The following is a 25,337-nucleotide window of genomic DNA, read 5'->3' on the forward strand; positions in this document are numbered from 1 at the left end:
TTCCTAATGATTTACTTGTGGGATTAAAGGGGCACATCCTTCAGCAGCTGCGCTCCAAGGGGCTGAAAGCAGGCAGGCTGCTGTCCGTAAATGAGCAGTTGCTTTTAACAAAGTTAAGGAGATGGAAGTGCCCCATGGAGCATATTATGGGACCTGGTTCTATGCGGTTTGCAAAGATCGGTGCTAGGCATGCTAGGTGCTGTGGAGATGCACAGCCCAGAAAGTACTCAACATTCAAGAGATCCTGTTTGAGCATATAGGTCCTTTTGCCTTGCAATATTTTCCTCTGCTGAGCAAGACTGAATGCAGTAAGACCATTAATAACAGCAGATGCAGTTAGTACCGCAGATCTGTGCCTCGATGCTGATATACTGCAGTCTGCTTATGAAAGAAGTAGGCAATCTGCCACTGATGGTGCTGGCATGTTGTTTGTCTCATCTTTGGCCATCCCCGCAGCTGATAATTGAAGTAAAAATTGCGCTTGCCACAGGATGAACATAACACTTTCCTCTGTTTTGATATTAGGAATTGCACTTGGGGGCAAAGGGACTGAGATGAAATCCTTGATGCTTCAATTCACCTCACTAGCTTTACATTGCAGTGTCCCTAAATACTATGTGCAAGCATCCAGCGCTTAGCCTCCCCCTCTAATTTCGCATCCGCAAAGGCAGTAGTGAGGAAGTGCAGATTTGTTTCTTGATAGCCACAGTCCTTTCTAGGTGCACCTCTTCCAATCCTTTTTAGTAGAGTCGATTCGTGTTGATTGATTTCTCATACACTTTAGAGATTGTTTCTACTTTCTTGAAAGACTGGTATATGAATTTTAACATGCCATATATTCAGTGACAGACAATAATAAAGCATGCCACTTTGACCTTTTCAGTTGCTTGCACTTTAATTTAATGGCTGTTCACATTCCTTTTTGTTTACAACCCCTCAGTATAACTGGCAAGGAAAAAGTCGAATGGACAGTTAGTCAAGATGCAGATTATTTAAAAGGCTAAAGCCTGGCTTTATCACTGTGCTAAAAGTTTATGATCTTTTGTGGGTGATACTGGACATTAAAGTGACGATAGCTCCTTCTTAGTTACAGAAAGGATTGTCACCAAAACACCAAGTGGCACAGGTTCAAATTTGTTTATAGTGACTTATGGGCCAACATCCAGTTTCAGCAATGCTGGTGTAAATCTGGATTCAATCTTGCAGGAGTTAATGGCTTTTTGCTGAATTTTGTGAATCAGCACATGTCGCTTGTTTGAGAGTGGCTACATGGGTGCTTGCTTGTCTACTGCTGCCACTTTCAAGCACTGGCTAGGGTGAGATCGGTGGAGTAGTAACCATATCACTACTTTTTCCCCTACCATTTTTTTGCGGTAGCTAACCCTATGTAGGCCCTGGCAGGTTTCCTGCACCCCACAATTATGAAGGTATCAACTTGTTCAACTGATGGGGAGGGTTAACAGCTGCTTGTGGACTCTCTCCGTGCACTACAGGAATACAAGCTACAGTCTGAACCACAGCCCAAGAGGATTGCTGTGTTCGATTGTTGCCTGCACACCTCAAAACTTCTCATCCCTCTGGAGATTGGTGAAAGCGTAGAAAATATTGCCATGGTGAGAATGATCAGAGGAGGACAAAATGCACTGTTAAAAGACTTGTTTTTGCAGGGACATGTGAGAGTTGGGTGATGCCGCAAGTGAGAAATGAAGAGTGGCAGCTGAGACGAGCCGCCTGCAGCAGAGCTGGGTGTTGAACTGCTTGTTTCACTTTGCTGGCAGCTCTGAGAAGCTGCAAGAGGGATCTAAATGTTAAAAAGAATAGGGGTAATGAAAAAGGGAAGGGGGGGAAAAAAGGCACTTCGATCATTTGCTTTGTTTCATTTGCCCTCAGTCAAATTGATTTGATTTCAGGCTTGCGGTTATGTTTTTAATTTTTATCTGTGTAGGATTGCAGTAAAAAAATACAGCTAGGAAAATGAGGAAGGGCAGCCAAAGGTTGATTACCATCTGTTGCTCATTGTGTAGATTTGTAGGGTTTTTTAGGCAGATGTGATGATCCTCTGAAGTGATCTGCAGGCTATAAATGTTAGCCACCGAGTCCAGCACCAAGCCTAACAACCTGTGGCTGAACTGACTCACAGTTTTTAAAGTATGTATTCAGTCTTGATTTAAAGACTCTCAGAGACAGAGAATATCCTGACAAGATCTCTGGATAATGTCTTCTGCCAGTTAGAAACTCAGTTTTAAAAAAAAAAAGTAAACTGAAACATCTCCACCGCTTTTTTTTTTTTCTTCAATATCTGAGTTCAATTTACAGCCTGTAGAGATAGAAATTATGTGTCTGGAAGACTGAAGAGTTTTAGAAGCATTAGAAATGTTCTTTTTCCTTGGATATATTCAGGCAATGGTGAATTACTTAGCTTTCCTCTTCCATCTTGGAAAGCAGAGGCACCGTTTAGCTCTGGGAAATCAATGGGACTCACTGTGTTATCAGTGTTATCAGCAAGATAAAAGTACCAGAATGAAAGAATACAGTTGTTTGGTAGAGCTGGCTGATAATTTTCCATCCTAATGCTTTCCTACTGAAAACTGAGGTTTTGATCAAAGGATTTGCTTTCCTCCACAAAATTTGTTTTGCAGCACGTGAGTATATCGTTTTCATCTGGGCCTTGAAATATTCTGGTTTGGTTTGGGGGGAGACAAAACAAAACTCTTCCTTCCATTAAAAGTCAGAGCTCAGTGACAAATTTCAGTAAATTTAAACATAAGTCATATTTCTCCAAGAAGACATGAATCTATTTTCCAGTTATGTCTATTTATTTAACTTCTCTATGAACCAGTCCTAGTTTTCTTCAAATACATGAGGGTTTTGTAGATATTCACTGAAGAATTGGACCAAAAAAGGGGAAGTGAATTCAGACCATCAGTTGTTTTTGAAATGTTTGATACTATATTAAAGTAAGAGGGAGCTCAGAATATGTTTTTACAAATAAAGACATTTGTCCCAGTTTTCTCCAGCGATATAGATAAGCTCAGCTCTTTGCAGTTGTGGGGTCGGACTCCTAGCTGATAGGAATGAGGGCAACTCCATTGCTGTAAGTAAAATCCACATCTGGAATAAAACAATGCTGCTCCCCATCTTTGGGTGGTCCAAAACTACAGTGGCATAAACCTAAATTCATTAAGTTATCTGATGCAGATCAGTGACAGATTTGACCTATTTGAGTTTTCATTGAATGGTTCAGCCATCGCTGAGGAGTTCTTGCCCTAGAGTTAATAACAGAGTAGCTGTGAGCAAGATGGCTTGGTCATATTTTTCTAAAATCAACCTTTAAAGATGTTACCTCTGTCAATGCTGTTTTCCAGGTAATAACTTAAAAGGGAAGAGAAAGAAAGGGTGAATATTGATCATGCAAATTATGCTCTAAATAGTGTAAGGATGTGAGAGACCTGCAATCTGTATATTCTGTGCTGGTAATTCTGTATTTTTAATTCTGGCCAGATTTTTTTATTTGGATGACTTTTACTGTTAGAGATCTAATTTAAAACACTAATGTGCATATCAGGAGGACTGGAGGGTCAAAAGCACATGAGAGGATCCTTTGTCAGAATGGGACACTCCTATTTTCATTGGCGGGGGCTCAGAGGAGGTAAACTTTCTGGGAAGGACCCGTTCCTAATGTAAGATTTTTTTGTTGATGCTATCCCCTTGCACATCTCAGCTGCAAGATGCAGATTTTTTTCCTAAAATGGCTGCTGCCAAGATGAGATTATGTTACTTATTCCTTGTCTTTCTCATTGTCCCATTTGATCATATGGCAATTACTTTAGTACTCTCGGTGAAGACATAAAGAGTCATTTCCAACTTTTTCCCCAAATAGCAGGAGATTGGTATATAAATCCAAAGGCTCTTGCTGCCTTTTAAAGAATACCAACCACCATAAGTGTCTTGCTGCCTTTTAAAGAATACCAACCACCATAAGTGGTGAAGTGCTGGTTGAACTACATTATCCACATTGCTTTTCAATAACCTCTTGCTATCAAGTCACCAGTGCAGTTTAGCAGGGTAATGAGATAAAGTATATGTTCTTCTGCATTAATATAGTTTGAGGCTATGCATGAGGAGTTTTTTTTTTTTTTAGCGTAACTTTAAAAGAAAATTATTTTACCATTGAAGTTTTTTTTTTTAAGTACTTCTTTCCCCTCAGCACACATTAGTAGAAGCATTTGCCTCACCTAGAACGGTATATGATATTCCAAATTTATTGTGACTGTAAACAACAACTCTGCTTGCTTTATAGCTTTTCTGGATTCTAACAATAAAACACAATGTCTCTATCTGGTTGGAATTATGTGTTATAACAGTTTTATGGTGGGGGGAGTAAAGCTCCGATAAAGATAAAATAGAGTTTTGCTTTTTTGTGTGACCTTGTCATTTGAAAAAGCATTGCACTCTAACGAGATATAATTTAAAAGACCTCTGGGAGCAAATTGAGTTTACTGAGGTATTTCTAAGAGTAATTACTTACTGTGAGTTGTCAGTGTGCTCTGTTACAGTTCCATTCCTAGCAAATGTAGATATCTGGGACTGTGTAGAATGGATTAGCGCTCCTACCATTAATGTTTGATGGGAGACAGTAGTGAAAAAGATGGATGCTTATATAACTGACATTTCCAGCATTTATGGCCCCAGACTAAAATGCCAGGCACATAATTTCAAGTAAAATGGCAGACCCAACTCAATAATATTTAATGATGTAGTAAACCTTGGCTAGGAGAATAGCTAACGGAAGTCATTCCACTGCGTTTATTGAATTGTTAAAATGAGTTTAATAATAATTGTGTTTTGCAGGAGTTTTGTTTTAGAAATTTATTTCTGAGATCTGGTATCATCCTAGTAAACACAAAATATAGGAAAGACTTCAAGCTGGTTAACTGGTGGCAAGATTTTTACGCTGACCTTATCCGGGTGTTTACAGCGCAGAAATACATTCAATAGCTCAGGATACAGTTTGGAAGATTGGGTGAGATTGATTTGGAAAGGTAATGAAAGATCAAGTTACCTTCCAGAGGAGACTTCTTTTAGTGGTTTGACTCTTTACAAAGTCAGACCCTTAGGTTTATCATCCTACTTCTACAAATGTCAGGATGTAGTTGCTGAGGAACTTGTTAAATCACAGACATATTTGCATGCTAGGATTATGATAGCAATGACGATGGCAACAAACAGAATATTGACTGCTTCAGTGCCCTTCTGCCAATATTTTAGAAGGATATTCAGCTTTGAATCATCTTTAAGGTCTTGAGCAGATGAAGAACCCCTAATCTCCTTTGATAACTTGTTCCTATGGTGATCTTGTCATATTACTCTTGCAGGTGATGTTGGACTGTCTCGCAAATGGTAACTCCCACGTTTAAGGAGAATGCTCTTAATGGTAAGCTACAGAGTTGTTTTGATCATAGCTTTTCCCTCTTGCTGTCTTAAGATCAGCTTGTCTCAGTCCCAGGTTGCCTAGACAGAGGTGTGGGTATGCTCTGCAGGACATCTGGGGTGCCCAGCATGCCTCAGCCCCGCATGGGCACCAGGAGGCCAATGCACACCTGCCAACTGCACGTTTGGATGTCGGTGCCTTGCTGGAGCTGCTGCTCTGCCCGTCTTGCAAGTGTAGCAGCAGATCCAGCCAGGCATCGACAGTGTTTTCATCCAGGTTCAATGTAAAAATCATGTTTGTGTTTTCAAGGAGAAATTTGGAAATGTTTTATTTTTGCCAAAATCAAAACCTCGTGTTTTGATTCAGAGTATTTTACCCATAAATAAGGAGAAGGGTTCTATTGATGCAAGGGATTTGGGGCTAGTAAGAAGTCATTAAATGCCAACATGAACAGTCTTGAATTTCTCATATTAGAGCAAAACGAGATATTCAAGATGGACAAAGAGAACACCAAATCTGTATTTGGTGTTCATAAAAACCAAAAGTATAGCTCTTTCGCTATATATGGAAGAGTCATCTGGTTTCATTTTTTCAGCCTTAAGAATTCAGGAGGCTTAGCCATGGAGGACAGTAAAGCAGTGATGGGATAGAAGTCCCCTGAACAACCCCTTTCCCTCAGCTGTGTCCTTAACACATCTTGTGCAGCCTTTCTCCACTACAGTGTCTTCAAGCCCTGAAGAAGCCTTTTCAGCAGATATAATTCCCATAGCCCCAGGGCTCTGTTGGAGATGGTGTATGGGGCTTGAGAATGGGTTTTAATTTTGTCTCTGTAAACTATAACATCGACGAATCATTTTAACTCTGGCTCCCTATTGAGCAGGCTTTTTTTTTATAGAGGTTATATAATTACCTGAAGTAAATGTAGGAAATTTTTACTTGCTATATCAACAGTTTACCTTGTTACTAGCTATACTAAACAGATCAGGCCCTGAATATCTGAACTGATTTCTTCCAGAGAGAAAGTAATGCTTAATTTCATTTTCCATTTAAAAAGTCACCAAGCCTGCTTGTCATGCCTTGCATATAAATTTGTCGAAGCTGCATTGTGGTCAATGGGCCATGCCATAGATTTTAACAGTATTTAGTATGTCTTTCTGCTCTGTACAGAAGTAAAATTGAGTTGGGAAACAGCTACACTTCACATCTGAGAAGTGGGCCCGGTTAATGCGAAATTGCTGGGGCTTCCCCTTTATCACAGCATATTTTAAAGCAATTTAAACGTGGGAGGAACAGAAAGGCTGATGTTGATAGATCACATAGGTAGGGCTGAAGAATGGAAAGTTTCCAGATACTACAGAGTTGTAGGGGGCATCTCAGGAGCAATGATTAGGTGCTTGTTTTTGGCATTGTTCATTTTGTGCTGCAAGGATGAGTTTGCCAAAACTTCCTAGGTAGAGGAAATAGTAGTCATAAAATGAAATTCCGATTAATGGCAAAATTCCCTCTCACTTCAGCAGGGTCAGGATTTTCCTGTAGTGCTAAACTAAGAAGTTTTGGAAATGTAAACTAATCATTTCTGTTTCAGAACTGCCTTTAAAAAGAAAAAACACATACAGAGGAGATGGAAAGTCTCCCTGGAGAGTCTCAGGAGATGCCCAGAAGACATCTCCAGGGTCACGTAATTCTTTGAATCCTACCCAACTTTTGCTGAAGTTAATTGAAAAAACTCCCATTGACTTGAAGAGGTTTTGGATCTGGCTCAAAGTGCTCTCCGTGGCAGCAGATTGCAAGAAGGAACCCCACTGTGCAATTCCAGCCATCTGCCTATGGATAAGGCTTGATGATACAAATGTGTTTGCTTGGAACATGCAGTAAGGCACTTCGCTTCCAATTAGGCAGTGCTTCAGACCGAAGGAGATCTCTGCCTCTCACCTGTGGCCTCTCTTATCTAAGATCTACTCTGACCTGGTGATCTTTAAAGTAGCAATATAAGCTGATGCACAGCAATATCACAAGTTGCTTATCTCTGCTTTGCTTATGTAAAAAGGTAACCTAGTGCTAGGTTAAGCTCACGTTGAGATTCCTGCAACTCAGCTGGTTGGGTGTAGTGCTGTTTGCTTGAGACAGGACAAAATGTCCCTGCTTACATCTCAAACCTGAGCTTAGTGATATCATTGTCATTATCAATCTTTTACTGTATCAACCGTGGGATTAGAAAAGGGAACTGTTTCAGAAACAAAGCAAAGGATGACTCAGTGCAGTATATAAGGCTGCTCGTAATTAGCACACACAGCTGTGTGTTGCCCTTTTCATCTAAAAATGGTAAAGAAGGGGAGTGATGTGTGTAGAAGGCTTATTTGAAGGATGGTTGTCTTCAGCAGTATAGCAGCATAGCAGAGAATCAAATGAGGTTTGATGTAAAACACGGCCAGAGACGGTGTAAATTGCCTCAGCTGATTAGGAAACAGCAAAGCAGTTAGCATCCTGGAACATGATGTGTTTATTGCATGACTGTGGGAATTTGGAGGAGAGAAACTGAGCAGCCTTATCGTGTGCCAGGCCTCAGCGGTGTCCTCTGCCAGCTTTAATCATCAATTACTGTAATGCTGGGGCAAACCACCACAGCTTAATTATTGTCTGGAGTGTGTGGCCATAGGTAGCTCCTCTGGGCTACGTGCATAGCTGAGCAGATCAGCTGGTGAGCGGGGTAGCAGGGGACTGTACCTTAGGCTCTGTCTCGGGGACCCAAGCAATCTTTGCGCCTGTGCTGGAGGCATCTCAAGGGCTTCCTCTGTCAGACTCCACGCAGATCAGAGAGAGACATTCCCTAACTAGGGAGCCCACAGCACATGGATAAAATGACAGGCAGCGATGTACTTCATAGGCTTGAGGCAGCTGTGAACTGCCTTTGCAGGTGCTTCTGATTGTGGAAATCACGCATTTGCCCAGAAGAGTGAGTCCAGGTGCAGCCTAGGTTTAGAACCACGTTGAAAATCAGAGGAGGTACCTGCAATTGGGTTTCGCCTCAGACCATAGAAGCTGCTGAGATTCTTCTGATTGCTTTCAGTGGGGTTTGATCAAGCCTTGATCTCTTCTGCAGGCAGCATCTGCCACCAGACAGGATAGTGTCCTGCTAATCTCCTGTCTGTGCTGGGCTGGACTGTGCACTTGATAGTGAATTTCCAATATGGGTAATATAGGCCTTTTGTTGCTTGTGTTTTTTTGTTTTTGTTCATCAGAAATGTATTCAACATACATAGTTTTGACCGACACTTCAAAAGATGTGTATAAGTAAAAAGAAACGTCTCTGCAGGAGAGAGCCTTTAGCTCAGCTCTGAAAATCGGTTGTGATCATGAATCAGCAGTATGATACTTGTGGTTTATCTCTGCTCTGCAGTTGCCCCACAGTTCAGGGCCTGTTGGTCATAGGTGGGTGTCATTTAAGGAAATTGATTTCTAGAAGATGTAAAGTGCAATATGCTGACATGGAGTGAGACACTAGGTTTTGCTCTGTTGGTGACTTATGCTCTGGACAGGAACAGCGTGCTGCCAGCATGCTCCTTGCCCACTCTTGCAGGGGGTCCATTAGCTTACAAAGTGCCATCTGATTTTTACTGAATGTTCTTATAAAACATGACATGCTGGGGCACAGGGTATCGACATGCCTTGGCAAGGTGAGCCCCCCTGGCAGGATGGTATTGATATTGCCCTGAGGAAATGGAGCAGTGCTGAGAGGGGTTTGGCCACTGTCGGAAAGAGCTGAGTTCATTACCCAAGTGAGCCAAGCAGGACTGGCCAAGGGGGCTTGTACATGCATCGAGGTGGTGCTAGCTGGCAGGTACAGGCTTAATTTGGGTCAGACAAGACCATACTGCCCCAATAGGGTGCTATTCCTTGATGTATGTAGCAGACGGAGACATGCACGTCCTGAAATCTCGTGGTACTCCCTGTGTGTGGTATACAGACGGTTGTTTTGTAGAGGCCTTTAATGAGCTGTGGAAAACTAAGAGTTAAAAACAGGCCAGCAAGCATAAGTTATTAAAATTCCCTTAATGATAATGGATTGGAGGAGCTTGCCCATTGTACTAAAATGCCCAGTTAATTTGAGAGCCAAACAGATGGGAAGTTTTGAGAAGGTAGGAGAGAAAAGGAGATGACAGAAGCCGCAGTCACACACACAAGATCTGCTCTGAAATAACAGCTATATATGGAAATGATTTGCAGGATATTGCCCATATGCTTCCCAAACCTGAGTCCCCACTGCAGTGCTGTCGATTACATCAACAAATGTTGTCGCATCTTTTGCAGCGCTGTAGCTGAGGGAGGTTTTGGTGCAAACTGTGATGCTGGGCACACAGTGGGATTAATTGCAATACTAAAAGTTGATGACCTTTTGCAAAGCTGTGCAGGAGCACCAAGCCACCAGCAGTTGCAGAGCTCTGCATGAGCAGGCTGCAGTAACAGGGTGCTGGATGGCTCGTAGCAGCCTGGCTGGGGCCGGGAGCTGGCTGAGGTTTCCTCTGAGCAAAGCAGCATGCACTCCCGCTCCTGTTAGTGGCAGAAGAGTAAGCCTGAATATTCAGGGCCCTGCCAGTTTGTGGCACTCTAAGGACTTGTTTGGCTGTTCTGGCCTCCTTACAAAGGAGATAGGACCTCCTCTTCCTTCCCCACTCTCCAGCTGTGGTGTTGTGTGGACCCCCTCAAACAGTTCAGCTTTAGAAAAACACATTAAAACAGCTTTGGAAGGAACATGTTTTTTCACATGGGGGAAAAGTGAGGATACAATAGACCTATCTTCCACCCCCTGCTCGGCTGAAAAACATGGACACATCTTCATTCCTCTGTGTCTCATCTGTAAACGGAGTGGGGATAATGTCATTCACTTCACTACTCTATGCGACTGGATGATAAAATTGCAAATAAAATTCACTGCAGGAAAAAAAGAATTGGTGCATATGGGAGAAGGAGCAGTCCTAACTCTACACACTCAGCAGTGGGTTGCAGCCTACCTGTTACCCGTTCAAGAGGAAGATGTTGGGATTAAAACACATAGTTCTGCAACAACATTGGCTCAGTGATCAGCAGCAGTCATAAAAGTAGGCCTAATATTAGGAATGATTATCAAGGGATAGAAAAGGATAGAGGTCATTATTACACCACTATATAAATCCGTGATTCCCGCATCTTCAGTACTGTGTATTTCTGGCAGCCTTACCTTTTAAAAATATTATTGTAAAACTGGAGAAGATCCAAAGGAGGTACCAAGGACAATCAAAATACAGAACAGCTTCAGCACAAGGAATGATCAAGTAGCTTAGGACTTTCCAGGCTGGAAAAGCAATGGCTTTAGGGCTGCAAAGGGCACTGGAGGGCTGTGAAATGAGGAGCTCATGGTAGAGAAGATGGTAGAGAACAGTCGTTCAGTGTTTCTTCCAGTGCTACAACTACTGGAGGACAGCAAAGAAACCAGCATGTGCAGGCTTGAAGCAGTTCACAGAAGTGGTTCTTCACGTATCATATGTTCAGCTGTGGAAAGGCTTACTGCAGGATGCTCTAGCTGATGAAAGTTTACAAGCATTCAAAAACAACTGGAAAAACTCATGAGAGAGAAATGGAAAGTGACTATTAAAACAACATCTCTGTGTCTGGGGTCTCCTGGGCTTCATGTGCTTGTGCAGGGAGGGAGTTTTATGAAACTCTGTAGCTTTTAGTTTAATTTCATTCGAACCCTTTCTTTTATCCTTACTGCGTTCTGTGAGAGAGCTTACTACTTCTCCCTGTCAGTGTTGTAGAGAGACAGCCAAAGTGGTCTCTTCCCTCTGGGTGGGTTTGTGTGAAGACTGTCCCACAGAGAGTGACCATGACCTTATGTTTGCAGGGTGGACACCAATTTCTTTATAGCATGAAGGACTTTTGTTCCTGAATCCTTGTACAACAGTTCATACAGTGTAAATGAGAGATTGATCTTTTTTAAAGGAGTGTTTTTTCCTATGGTTCTGGGGTCTTTGAAAGGAGAGTAGGGAAGAAAAATGTGAGAGATCACAAAACACTTATTACTCACAGTGTGAGTCAGCAGGAAGCAGAAAGGTAGGAAAGGAAAGGGGGCAAGAGGGGGAGATGGAGAAGAGGCCTTATGTCTTCCAGAGAGGCCAGAATTGCTCACTCGTTTATTGATCTTATTAAAATCTGAAAAGGCAAACTGTAAAGTTGGAAGTACCAAATGCCCAAACACTCCTTACAGGCAAGGCTGTCCAGTCCCCACTGCCTTGTGTGAGGCACTGAATGGAGGCTCTTTCCAAACAAGGTAGTTTTCCCCTCTGTTAAATCCAGAGGTTTACCTAGCTAGGATGAGAACCAAATGGATTATGACTTTATTTCCTCTTCCCTCTCAGATGAGTTCTGTCCAATACTTCATAGTCACAGCATGATACAGCTATGTTTCTGGTTGCTTTTTAGTGTAGTCTGGTAAATAAAGGCCTGGGCTTGGACTCAGGAGACCTGATTTATGCACTGGGTTCTGCTGCCAAGAGCCAGGAGGTCAGTCAGTTCCTCATGACTGTCTCAGCTTCTCCAATGTTAAACAGAAAAGAAAATAAAATGCAGATGGTTTAGAAAGTCTTTGAGATCTGTGGGAGAAGTGCTAGATAATCACTGAGCTAGCTCCCTTCGTGACTGCGTGCCGCTGTTCTAGGGCCTAGCCGGAGTGCTCCTGTGGTCTGCCAGGAGCTGCTGAAGGTGTTAGTACCACTGTCTGCTCCTTATTTTTAACTTCTCTACAAGCATTCAAAAGACCTGTATTGTATAGTTGATTTAGGAGAACTGACTCATTACATGCCTGCAGTCTAGGCTCAAAGTAAGTGCTTATGACAGGCAGATGGGATCCCTTCTGTAGCCCCCTGGGTGTTTTCTCAATAAAAAATTTTGGAAGACTGTCTCGCTCACAGTCATCTACTGGAACCAGAGGTTAAAGAGAAGTTGAAGTTTAGTGATGAGAGCAGAAGACCAGATTCCAACTGTTTTCCTGAAGATACCAGGGTCCAGTTAATGTTTGGCCCCAGGAGAAGGCTTGTGTGGGCTGTCCCTCTTCATGGGCATACGTGTTACTTGTTGAAGTCCAACGTGCTCAGGGAATTATTATTGCATCTGTGGTATTCATTCTCTTTCCAGGCTCCAAACATTGGTGTATCTGTGTTCTTAAAATTTTTTCATACAATTATCCTTGTACCTTCCTGTGTTATAGCTCCTATTATTTAGAGGGGAGCTGAGACAAAGAGGCTAAGCAGCTTAGTATTATTCCGTGCAACGTGCAGCTTTCAGACGTATCCATCTGAAGCTGCGTACAGACAAACACCCACCAAGCTGGCTCTGTCCTCCCCTGCAAGAGAAAGAAATCCCCACTGCGAAGCGATGAGAAGAGAGGCTTGCAAAGAGATGGGCTGAGTAAAATGCAGTGGGATGCGGGAGCCCGCTCATTGCTGCTCATTAGCACAGCAATGTGCACGGCACATCACAGCACACAGAGGCACCTGTGTCAGCTAGTGCCCCTCCAGGCTCCCATACAGGCAAGCTGGGAGCACACAAAAGCAAGGGATTTGCCTTTATTGTCCTAATACTGTTTTCACCAGCTTTTTAACTTACGCACTCACTCCAAATCTACTGACAGCTGCTTTCAAAGATAATATTTTAAAAGTAAGCCCAAATTGCTTTGTGCAGGAAGATTTGGGGGCTACATTTTTCAAGTCAGACTTGTAAAAATCCAAAGCTGAAAAGTATTTGTTTCCAAGCTATCTGACTTACTGTAAAAAAACCCCCAAACCCTAGTCTCTCTCTTTTCTTCCAAAAGAAATAAACATTTAGTTCAAGCTACTATTTTATTTTTTTCTGAGATTCAGCAGCAATTTATTCAGTTATGGAAACTATAAAGCTGCTGTTATTTACAGAAAAGGAAAACAAATGTTTGTAGTAGAATAGCAGATTTTTGTGCTCTGAAATGTGTCCAGTAAACACTGTTAAAGCATTGATGCACCAAAGCGAGAAGTGAATACAAGCTTACAGATGGTATGGAGTAGCTGTTAAAAAGCTTCTAAAGGATATTGCACAGCATACATTTGATCTTCATAAATGCACAAATAAAAATGAAATAAGAAAATCTACATTTTTCTACTACATTATTATGGACCTTTATCAGAAAAACATCAGCCCATGTGTGTTTATCACAGATTCCAACTTCTAATGACTGCCTTGGTAAAAAGGACTGAGCGATACCATTCTTTAAAACAGTTTTCATCTTTCCAGTGAAATCCATAGGGACCTTCCCTTTGCAAGACAGATAAGCCAGTAATTAGTTTACTAGAACCTAAGTAAGCAGTGTATCATGAGCCAGTGAAGTGGGAGAATCACAGGCTAAAATGAACTGCACTGTAGTTCTCTTAAAATCAATAGGATTGACCCTCAGCAGTAGATGTCTCCCTGCATTGCATGCTTTTAAAAATGGGATTTTTTTACCTAAACTTACTTTTTTGTTCAGCAGGACAAATGCAGGTTTTTCAACACTTGTATTTGTAACTGTTAGCTTACAAATAGGCTCTATGGTGCCATTTTCATGTTGTCCCATTTCTAGGTGGCATCAAGGCTTCTGCAATACACCCAAGTGTAAATGCAATTCATTTAGGTTAGCATTGAAGGTTAGTTGAGGCTAGTGAAACGTAGCTTAGGTGGGAGCATGCGAATAAGAATATTACTGAGTTGAAAAAGGCTGTCAGTGGCCTTCGTGAGTGCTGGCATAGCAAGGCTCAGGGACCATTAAATGGGAATCAAAGCTAATAGAATTACATTAAATTAAAAGGAAACTGTCATGATATTTTCCTGCCATAACTCAAATATTTTCTCCCTCACTGTTTTTTATTTTCATTTTGTCTTTGAAGTGGAAAACTGAAATCTGTATTCTCACACCCCTCTCCAAAATCCCTCCATGTCACAAAAATGCATTTCATTTTGTTTCATCTTGGGGCTACTGCCTGGACAGGACCCGATCCAGTGCCCGCTTAAACTGTGAGTTGTCCTACCCCTTGTTTTGATTTCTTTTGAATCAGGCTAGAGACAGAGCATTTCAAATTGTTTTTTGCTGCTAAAGCTCAACCATTATACATTCAGCAACCCTGCCGTACTGTTAGCTCTGAGGCTGGGATCGTTGATCTATGGCTGCAGGATTAGGTTGATAAATTATCCAGAAGAGACCAGTGCTTGAGGAAAAAAGGAAATCAGGGATTTGGAGGGTGAGCTGCCCGTTCCAGAAAAGGGAACAGCAAAAAAAGAAAAAAAGAAAGCCTCAAGAAATAAATATTCAAATGTTTTCCAACTCACTTTGGATTGAAAGATGTATTTTGCCAAAGCCCATGTTGAAATGCTATTTTTTTGAACTAGACAGTTCTAATGTTTGAAAAGAAAATTTCAATGATATTTCCAAATGAATATCCATTTCGAAAGGAAAAACTGAAATGTGTTGTAACAGATTATTAGATTCAGAACAACCAGTCTGTTTCAAAATAAGAGCTGGTGACCTTCTTGATGATACTGTGAAATCAGCACTCTTCTGGTTGAAAAAAAGTTGCTTGGCCAGGCTGCAGGCAGAAACACCCGATTCCTTGCCGCTATTGATAGAACCTTTTTATTTTGTTTGCAGTGTCATGGCTGTTAATGATGCACACACAGAGTGCTCAGCAGGCATCTCTTTGATAGAGGATTTCAGTTACTGGTGCACAGAGTTAGATTTAGTCACATGAGGACCCCAATACCTTACTGAACTGTTAGGTCAATGCCAGATTAATTTATTATTAGTTAATAATTAACCTTGGGTAATTTTCTGATGGAAAGGTTTAGAATCACATACTGTTTTATACATATCTTGGGTTGGGGTGTGCATAACCATATTAGCACTTTTTTTCAGTGCCCTGTTGCTTCACAAAATCCCTAAAAATGATATTCCTGTTAATGTCTATATTTCACTTAGGTATGATATACGGGGATGCTTGAGGAATTTGTGGTGTGTGGGAACAGACAGCTTCTGCAAACAAGCAGTTTTTGTGCCTTAATCTCCAGTTTTGAAAACCAGCCCTGGCAGATGTCACAGTGAGCATGAAGAGCACCCTGAGGTGTCTTGTTGTTGCTCAGATTTCCAAGTTGCTTGGTTTATTGGCAGGGAGAGGAGACGGTAAACTTTATGATAACTTTCCAGTGCGCTATTATGATGTTGAATGGGATGCAAGAAAACAAGGGTTACCAATGAGACTGTAATGGCAGCACAGGTGGCCAAAGTTGAGGAATTAATCTTTATTGGACTCATCAGACATGGGAGCATCCCCTGAAGATAAGGCTCATTTGTAGCTGAGGTTTTTCCTACCAAGGAAACTTAATGGGTTTAGGCCTAACATATGCCTAAACCTTCAACACCGACTTCCCCCTGACTCTTGGCTTTACCCCCACCAGCAGTGACATTTGGGGAGAAGTCCGTTGCTCACAGAGGCCAGTGGAGCAGTGGTGCTGGGATTAGTTTCAATGTGCCCATTTCCATACTGGTACTAAACTAGCCCACATTAAACTGATTAAGCTTTAACAAATTACTCTGTGTGCTGGAAGGTTACCAGCTGTAGCTACTTATTAGTCCCTTTTCAAATCATTAACAAGCTATTTATGACACCTCCATGTGCAGGTACAAAGCCTTCCGGAGGATTCCTCCAATTTAATTTCTCTAGCTTAAACCTGAATGGTGAGAACAAAGGCAGAACATGCAGTGACTAATTAAGAGGATGAAGGAAGGCAGAGGGGATACTGACAGGAGGTGACGGGATCCTTGGAAAGAAAAAGCCACAGCCTGACTGTTGGGAGATATTAGAGGCAGCTCTTTGAGGCTTGGGCTTGCCGAAGTACAGAACTCTAATCCATGAGTATCTCACTACCTTTTTTTTTATTAAAAAGTGCTTTGTCCTTAACTATTTACTTAATACTGCACAAAAGCAGCTTACAGTTTCACATCTGAAATAATACGCAGTACAAATTCTGACTTTCTTTGCCAAAGGACTTTGGTAGGACATGTAGTCCCTTGATTACCAAGCACTTCACAAGGTGTATGAGCTGGGAAGCAGGATTTCATCCGGTCCCGTGAGCACACTATAGGAGGCAGAGATACCATGTGTGTCAAAGCCTCAGTGAGCCTGGCTGTCCAGGTGCCCCGAGTGTCCTGTCCAAATCCTCTCCAGGGAGAGGTTGCATCGGAGCAGAGCTGACAACCAGAGAACTTTGCTTTGTGGGGCAAGGACAGCCTTATCTTTCAGTGCCCAACTGCTCTCCAGCGTCAAGGGCAGCAAGACTGGAAGAATTTCTGTGTTTTTTGGCAAAAAGTCTTGCCAGTGTGGTGTCACCTTCTCATGTGAAAAAGCACAAACAAAAGAACAAAACAGACCCAAAGAAAAGCAAGGCTCATTGATCGTTCACTTTGGTGTAAGCCCACTGCCAGTCTTCCTGCTGCCCTTTTGCACTGTCTCTTTTCTGTGTGGCTACTTGGTCTCTTAATTACCCATTTTTCCATCCTCCTTTTCGCTTCTCCTTTACTCCCCTTGTTCTCCTAAATCTTAAGTCACTGGGCTTTTTGCAGCCACAATACTCAACCAAAATAATTTTCTGAGCTCTTGTCAAGGCGGTGATTTGCCGCTGTGGTTGCGTTCTTCAGGCAGTCACCAAAGACTTGTTTGCAGCCATGACACAAAAGCATTTTACTCTATTTCACTTTCCCCCTGTTGTCCTTGCTGCCACTGACCCACGTGCCACCACACTCAGGTGAGGGCTGGGAAAGTGTAGATTGCTAGTGTCGGAAGCAGAGATCTGTACTGTGTGTTTGTGCCTTCTGTGACATGACAGTCTCCATTCTCAGCTGGGCCTACTTCAAGCATGACTTTATTGTAGTAATAGCCATAGGACTGACTTAGTTCTTGGTAAATTCTTACAGCACCTCTAATTGGTTCGTGATCCTGGGGAGAAAGAAATCAACAGTACTAAAGCCTGAGCGCTGCTCAAGTGCTGTTTTGTGGCACTCAAGTTCAATGGGAGCCCTAGCTGAGGAGAAGTGCCCATTTGCAAAGCTGCCTCTTTTTCCTTTGGCAGTTTTTTAAATTTTTATTAGCAGAACAACTGTTTCATTAGCGCCCTGATTAGCCTCAGCATTTGCTTTCTGTCTAAGATATGTGAAGGGCAAGCTCTTGACACAAAAGGAACAATCAAGGGGAAGCAGCTGGCTGCAGCGTGCATAACTGATGATGAAATAGTCTTACACTGTCCTGTTGAATTTACTCACATACAGAGCATCTGGTCCTCACCATGCAAGGGATGGGAGACAGGGTGAATTGTATGAATGAGTGAGTAAAGCAGTAGAAAGCTTTGTGAAGCACACCTGCTTCCAACTATCTCCAGACTGAATAGATAAATGAGACAGGTAGACAAGGGTATGGCATACAGAGGAAGATCCTTCTCATTAAAGGCCCCTCTGAGGTGTATGGGAGGAGGATGAAGTGGGATGCAAAGGCTGGCCATGCTCAAGGCTTGCTGAGGAGGAATCCCCTAGCAGAAGGATTTCTGCCCTTATGGGAAAAGCATTCAGCCTGCAGCGATGGAAGCCTGGAGTCCATACTGCCTGCAAGATCCAATTCTGATGCTGTTGGCTCCAACTGTCTGCACTGCAACCATGTATAATGCAAAAGCAAGACATAGCAGAGCTCATTTGTAGCTTGCACATCCAAGTGCCAAGAGTCTAGCAGCAGCTTGGGGAGCTGCAGGACAAACTGTCCATACCTTGGAGAAGAGCAGTACCAACTTGTGCTGGCGCGTCCCAGGATGTTCAGGACAGGTTTCCATGCCCAGCGTACAGACAGTAGAGATGAACCAGGCTCCATCCATAGGTACTGGCCATTCTAGCTTATGTGATTGACAAATTTAATGGCCATGCTGCCACAGTGAGAAGCTGGTCATATGAGAAAGAGAATATAAATATATTTATTTATAATATCTATCAGGCTTACTGTAGAAGGAACATCTCAAAAGATCTGTTGTAATGCTCGTGGAATTGAGTGTGTGTGTGGGGGGGTGTTGTTCAGTATGAAGGTTGTTTCCAATTTTTGAGTAATCAAACTAGATGCTTTCAATTTTACTTTTTTTGCAAAAGCAACTAATGCTTAATTTTCACATTGTGTGGATGCTTCAATTTTGTTAGCTCTTTGAATTTTTCTCAGTAAAATCAACTTTGAACAATTGTTCATTTCTAATTAGTTTAATCTTTATTTTCCAAAACTGAAGTTAGACAAAAAAATTGCCCAGAGGCTATATTACTTATTTAATTTTTCATAGTAAAATAACAATTTCTAAAATGATTTTGCTTTTTTCTTCTATAGGATGAAAGCCAGGTTCTCCATCCAACCCTATCTGTGGCATCTTGGCGTCAGAGCTAAGCTTGATCCTGTTCAGTACCTCTTGCTTTCATTACCTATCCAATCTTGTTTTCAACACAAAAACTGACTTTTCCGGTGTGTGATTAATGTCCTTAGATAGGTACTGCTATCAACTGGCATGTATGGGCTAGAGGTATTAAATGAATTATGCAGACTGCTGGATGAAGTTGGCATTTGAATAGAATTCCCCTTATAAAAATTGATCTCTCGTTTTCTTCTCTAATCAGTCATTCTTCATCTACTTATTTATTTTTAACTTTGATCTTCTTTTTCTAATTAACTCTTTCATCCTACTCTGAGAGCTTTCATAGCTTGACTAGGAGTAGACCTAGTAAGAAGACTTCTCTAATTTTATCATTTATAATAATTCCCAAACTGAACTCTATTAGGAATATGATAAAATGAGGCCTTTGTTTCAATTAATACTCTTAAGGAATGGTACATTTTTTAAACTTTTCATTTTATTCTTTTTTTTTTTTTAAGAAATCATAAATGCAGAAAGGTACTGTACTAGGAAATTATCATTATGACTGTTTCCACAGCCCTCAGCTTTTGAGCTATGCAAAATAAGCTTTACAAATATTCATTACAAGGGAGACTTTGTCCCAAAGAGCTTGCAGCCTTAGAAGAGCAGAGGAATGGGAGGTGATGTGATTTTTGCTCACAGTTCAACTAGCCATTTGTCAGAGGCCAACTAGAAGCAGGGGTTTTTTAGCTGCTAGTGCCAGGGCCCCAAAGCCAAGTAACCTGTGCCCTGGGAGTAGATGCTGTCATGCCGGAGCACTAACACTTCTCACCCATTTTGCTTTGGTGTAAATGGCCCAAGAATTGCAGACTTAGTTTAATAGTGAAGCGATTTGCAATAAAGAAGTATTTAATAGCATTTACTTAATTTTAGTGAAAACCTTGATCTTTCAGTGGCTGCTGTGTTCTCAATGCCAAGGAGTTGCTGGGAATTTTTTCTGTCAAGCGGTGGTGTATGTATGCCAGGTATGGTTTGTTTGAAGGCAGTCCAAAGCAAATTAAATTACATATGTCTGTGCTCATATTTAAAACTAATGTGAATACTGTGCTTGCAATGTAATTACATTTTAATTACAAGATAATTGCCTAATTACACTTTTCTGCATTTGTAGTATGCTGTTCATAATATAACCAAATGTTTCCCTGCATGACTAATAGTAATTGCAGAGTAAATATACTTGGCTATTAGTAATATATTTCTTAGTTTGTCAGAAGAGTAATATTCCCAACCTTGTGGTTACCTTCACATGGATCGCTTTTTATCACAGGATGAAAAGCAAAAATTTGCAATAAAACAAGTCTGTAGTTACAGAATTCTTACTGGAAAGTGTGATCTTGTATCTATTAATACCCGTAGTTAATCATTACCTTCAGCTAATATATACTCAGGCATATCTCTAGTGACTGTTTTGGGGTGTGGGTGTAAGGTAATAAGCTCTTTTCCACTAAGTGATAACCACCATGAGGTCCTGTCCTAAACTGGCTCTTAGCACCAGCAGATTATGAAATGTTAAATAAACGCATATAACGAGAGCAGAACTAGACCCCAGGGTTTAAAATGAGACATGCTTGTAGCAAATGAATAAGTATGTTTTGTTTAAAGCAGATTAAAATAAATCTTATAGCCTTCTCTGCGTAAAGTTGTATTCAGCTGTAGGTGGGGTTTGCACTGCAAGGCCCGTGGACATACAGAAATAACATTGTGCTCTTAATGCTGTGCTGCCTTCTCTACTGGTGACTGTAGAGGTTTTTTTATTTTGCCTGAGTCTGTTGTTCTTCCACCTGCTGCATTTTTGCAGGCACAGAAATAGGTGAGCACCTGCCCCATCATTTCCTCTCTCTGTGCCTTAGTTCCTTGCCTCTCATGAGAGGGAATGCTAACATTGTACCAACTTTTTTAAAAAAAGATAAACTTGTAGCTGTTTGTGAGGATCTTATATATTATGGTAATGACGGTTGTAGTACTTGGAGTAGGATGGAAGATGAGACACTTCTGTAGGGAAGCACCTTGCATCACGGGGGAACTCTGATTAGAAGTTTGGGGTGAGCAAATGCATTTCAGCATAATGGCATTCTGACCCTGCTAACATTAGTGATGTATGTTATTTAATTCCCTACACAAGATAATTAGAAATAATTAAAGAGGGCAGGCTTCTCAAGTAAGTCAAGATCCTCTTTTCGAAGGGAGAATCTAGCTGAGCAATCACTGGTTTTCAGTGCTGTTAGAAACGAAGTAGAAATGTTGTGCTGCAAACTGTACACTTCTATTTTTTAACTTAAACTCAGCAGAACAAAAGCTCAGGGCAGAAGTGAACCAGATTGGATCAGATTTGACTGTACAGCACCAGTGAGCTCTAGGTCCCTTTATTCATGGTTGAAGACCATATTTTGAAAAATAATCTCTGTCTTGGGGCTGGAGGCACACGCACCAACGCTCCCCTGCATGGGTTTTTCCCAGCCACCAGTTGACCTTGCCCCACAGACCCACTGCCTCTATTACTGGGACATCTTTATCAAGTTTGTGTCCTTGTCATAGAGGCATGCTTCTTCTCTTCCTTGCTACTTTCTGTGTATCATGTACAAATTATAGCGCTTCAGCAAGCTCTGATACAGAAGTCAGGGCATCTGTGTGCCTTTGAGCTGATGGGAATGGGTAAGGTTATTTTGCATACTTATGGAAGGAAGGGAAAAAGAACAGCAACTCATTAATGAAATAATTCTTCTGGTCTGTTGTAACCTTTAAATTCAGGATTTTCAAACATGCCAGACAGTTTAGGTGGGTTGAGTTTTAGCAGCCTAATTTAGAGAGGCTATGTCCTTATTCTGTACTTTGAAACCAGACTCCTTTGTGATACCTTCATCTGGAGGGCAAAAAAGGAACCAGCTGGAATCCAAGTCTGTGATGAACCACCGGTCCATTTATTATGGTTACATTCAAACAATGACACACACAATGCCATTTGGAGAGGCAGGATACTTTTAGTTTTCAGGAAAACAGCAGTGTTTTATTTTTGTTTGCCTGGGAATAATTCTGCCAGCTTTGGACTTATGTTTCCATGCCTGCCTTTGCAGTGCTTGATGATAGTCAGATGCCAGTATCTGTCAGGAAGCCACTTGTTATTTGAAAGTCACACAGATAATTTCCAAAAGGTACTGTCATTTGCATCATGTAAATGTGATTAAATATACTGTAGTTAGGGTACAGAATCCCTGAGCTTTTAATCTCAGTAAACCTGAAAAGTTAAAATATCTCACACTTTCAGAGCTTTAGTCTATCCAGAAGAAACCATCTGCTTTCCACCAAAAATCACTCTTTTTCCTTTTTCTCTGTAAATTAATCCTACAGTGATTAATTTCAGTCCAGTTAAAAAGAACATGTAGGCAGCTGTACAAGCTTGAATAGATGGGGGCATGATAGTGGAGCTCTTCATAGGGGAACCGGATTTGAGGCCAGTGTTTTAGGCTAGGAGGCTGGTAGCGATACTCCAAACTTTGGTATCCCTGGCAAGTTGTGTAGTAGATAATAGTACCATGCTGGTTGTCTATGAAGCACCTTGCAGTGGAGGAACTGAATGCTTTTCCTGTAAATACTATTACATATCCCTGTAAAGATGGTATGGGTTGAAGATGAGCTTAAGCATTTATGTTCATAGCAAGATCTTGAAATACAGTGTCATCTCGTGGGGAAGGCAAAGGGCTCCCCTGCACCCCAGGAGACAGGCACTGCCCTTCTGCTTTTCCACCACCCTGCAGCAAATCGCTTTGCGTCCTCCTCCATGTTTATTCTCAGTGAAACTGTCTAAAACATGAACCTTCAGGGGCATTTGGGAGCCAACGGGCGCTGGAGCTTTTTAATTCTCATACAAAACTTGAAAAGTCTACAGGGAAGGAACAGGCTTTTTAGGCACAAAAATCAGAAGAATCATCCTGCGCCGCAGCCTCCAGGCTCATGCTTCTTCTGCGCACATGCTGGGCCTCCAGCTTCGCCTCACCAGTGGGAAACACTGGACACAGAGTTTGCCATGGAAATTTGGCTGTGTTTGTGCATTCTTCTGCTTGTACAGTACTTCAAAAGCTTTTTCTGCGCTGCTGAGGAAGAGCTGTAAGCCAGTGTCGATAATTTAATGAGCAGCACTTGAAGAACATTTATTGTTATGACTCATATTCCTGCGAATAGCCCAGTGGTTGATGCTGGGCCAGCTAGGAGGCTGGCTCAGTGCCCAGCATGGCTGCGTGCAGGCACCTGAGCAGAGATGTTGCTGGCCGGATTTTGATTGCTCCCAAGTGGAACTGGTGGAGACTGAGTCTATCTGCAAATGTGGCCTCCAACAGGAAGTGAGAGCAATTTGGAAAGTCTTTTAACATACATAAAGGAAGGAGAAAATGCCACTCCACTCTCAGTTTGATCTTCACACATCTTCAGAGGACCTGACTGTGGTGTGGCCAAAGCTGAAAACTACCCAAGAAACACAATTCTGAGACAACAGGAGCAGAAGAGCACTTCAGAGTGATGAGTCTCGCTCTACAAATTAAGACTGAAAGCTTTTATGATTGAATGGTAGCATTGCAACCTGGGCATTTGCTGCTTTTCTGTGATTGGAATGGGGCTTTTTTATTAAGGCTGTTTATATATATCCATAGCTTGTCATTAGTAGTTGTATGCTGATTTGTAGCTGGACTAAATGATTCCTTTGAGTGTTGCTTCAGCTCATTTTTTTCCAGCTCCCCTCTTTCTTTCCTTCCCTACTTTTTTAACCAAAAAAAAGGGGGGGGGGGCAGAGAAGGCTATTACCACACTGACCTACGTAAATGCAGCCCTAATTCAGACTAGTGTTCCAGCAGTTACATAAAGGTGATTCAGTGCCAAGCTGTTTGTATGTTTAATAGCTTCTGGGATGTAAGGAATCCTTTCCTAATGAGGCCACCTCTGAAGGACTGGAAATGTTGCAGATTTTTTAGTAGGGCTGAACTGAATACTAGGATGATGATTTGGTGACTGTAGGAGCATCTAATTAAATTAAAGCTCTGTGTCAAAGAAATATGGTTGTTGACATCAGCAATCAGGTAAGGATCTTTTATCATGATCAGTCTTCAGAGATTTTGAGAACAGGTGGCCAGTAACCTGCTAATGTTGATCCAGTGTCATGTAAGGGAAAAATTACGGAGCACACTAATTGTTATTTGATTAAATCTGATGATTAGTAAGAAGGCCACAATGTGCTATTTATTTGTCTAGCATATTTTTATCTCTTTCCTATTATGCTCTTATGCAACCTGTCAAGTTCTGTTCCGCGTGTAACCTTCATTCTCTGGTTGCTTCTGAGTAACTTGGCTGTGTACAAAGAGGCTGTGAACAGGATAGGCACAAATGAAAAATGTAGGGCATCATTTATATATATTATTTATGGCTAACATACACAACATCCAGGTAAGACCAATGAGCTAGTAGGCTGAGCATTAGCACACTCACTACACCAATGAGACACTCAGTCTCCACTGGGCAGGCAGGCAGGGAGATAGTCCTCAGCGTTGCAGAGCTGCTACCTCACAAGTCTGTGCTCTGCCCCCCCTCCCCCAATACTTTTCCATGTAAATTTTTTATATTTTTACTTTTCTTACCTTGCATGGCTTCAGCTCATGGACTTTCTCATGCCGTAACAAAAGTTTTCCCAGTAAAGCTGATTTCAGGTTAAACAGCTGCAGGTGCTGAAACACAGCCTCTCCATTAATACTGCCTTCTCCTCCCCCAGCTTTCCTCAAAGCATTGAGCATTGAATTGCCTGGCTTCCAGGTACACAACAGGGCAATTGCACCTCAGGCCCTGCTGTGTCCCGAGTTTTTTGGAAATGCTCCTCTGGGACACTTGGCTGCCAGAACGAAGGGAGCTCTGCCCTCCTCAGTCCGGAGCATGACTGTGCTGCTAACATATGGTTAGCCTTACAGACATCTCTGTTAACCCTTATTCTGTGATAATAATGTTCCTCTGTGGAAATCAGCCTTTCTCCTCACCATCAGTGTCTTTATAAGGATATATTTCAGCATGAGGCAGCTCATATAGAGAGGCTTAAATAGCCAGATTTCCTGAAGTGCTGAGCAATAATGTCAATTGAGATCCCTTAAGTAAAAATAATGAAGAGAGAGGAGAAATTCCAGTATTTCTGTGTGTGCAGGTCGTTGTGTGGTGGTGTTTTGTTTTTGTTTTTGTTTTTTTCCCCTCGGCTAGTTTAAATGGAAGCTACTGACTGGTTAACAGCTTTAATAGGAAGGTACCTCACCTCTGAGCCCCTTATTTAAGTGGTTTAGAAGAGCCTAATTTCAGACCCCCATTTTTGGAACATCTTGTTCCACGTGTTTCTCAGATGAGGTTCTCTGATGATGGGCACGGTTCA

The 25,337-nt window shown here is 41.8% G+C and overlaps 1 long non-coding RNA gene across 1 annotated transcript; it reads left to right on the forward strand.

Moving 5' to 3' along the window:
- Nucleotides 1–2,441: 2,441 nt before the first annotated feature.
- Nucleotides 2,442–23,676, forward strand: LOC135328075 (uncharacterized). The gene is made up of 3 exons (XR_010388793.1): nt 2,442–2,642; nt 5,376–5,434; nt 7,017–23,676. It is a non-coding gene; the product is annotated as an uncharacterized LOC135328075 (long non-coding RNA).
- The last annotated feature ends 1,661 nt before the right edge of the window (nt 23,677–25,337 follow it).

This window comes from Dromaius novaehollandiae, chromosome 4, assembly GCF_036370855.1.
Source record: "Dromaius novaehollandiae isolate bDroNov1 chromosome 4, bDroNov1.hap1, whole genome shotgun sequence".
NCBI classification, from domain to species: Eukaryota; Metazoa; Chordata; class Aves; order Casuariiformes; family Dromaiidae; genus Dromaius; species Dromaius novaehollandiae.